Source organism: Propithecus coquereli, unplaced genomic scaffold (genome assembly GCF_000956105.1).
Source record: "Propithecus coquereli isolate 6110/MARCELLA unplaced genomic scaffold, Pcoq_1.0 Scaffold9308, whole genome shotgun sequence".
NCBI lineage: Eukaryota > Metazoa > Chordata > Mammalia > Primates > Indriidae > Propithecus > Propithecus coquereli.
In genome coordinates, this window is record NW_012155628.1 from 8,628 (window position 1) to 9,309 (window position 682).

Consider the following 682-nt stretch of genomic DNA (forward strand, 5'->3'; position numbering starts at 1 on the left):
GTGAGGTTGCTGTGAGCTAGGCTGACGCCACGGCACTCTAGCCCGGGCAACAAAGTGAGACTCTGTCTCAAAAAAAATAAAAAATAAAATAAAAAGCCTCATTTCCTCCCAAGGCTGTGTGTCCTCTGTCCCCATCCCTCCGTGAAGGTCCCATGAGGAGGAAGGGGCTGGAGCTGGCCCAAGAGTAGACTGGACTGGCATTGGCCTTTGTCCTTAGTGTTAACCCTTTATAACCCAAATCAGGGATGCTTAGAACAAACATCTGCTCTTCTGGGTCGCATGCAGTGATCCACCCCAGAGGTGTTCCCTCCAGCCTGGGCTCATCTTCCTTCCCCCCTCCATCTCTCCATCTTGCATCACATGCACAGACAGATGTCTGTCTGTCTGTCTGTCTGTCTGGTTTTTTTATCTTTGTGCTTCTCCTCCGGTCTCCACCTCTGTGTCCCTCTCCCACTCTCTCTCACTCCTCCTCTCTCTACTTCTCTGCAGTTCTGGCCTCACCTTCCTACATCCCTTGGCCCTCCCTGCAGCCCTCTCCCCCTGCCTCTCTGCTGCTGCTGCACACGTTGCACGGGGGCCTGACACGGCCCCTCCCCGCCTGCTCTCGCAGCCCAGAGCTCCTGGTTTCTCCGTCCAGCTGTCCTTGCTCACACTTGCTTCTCCCCACACACCCAGGTCCGAG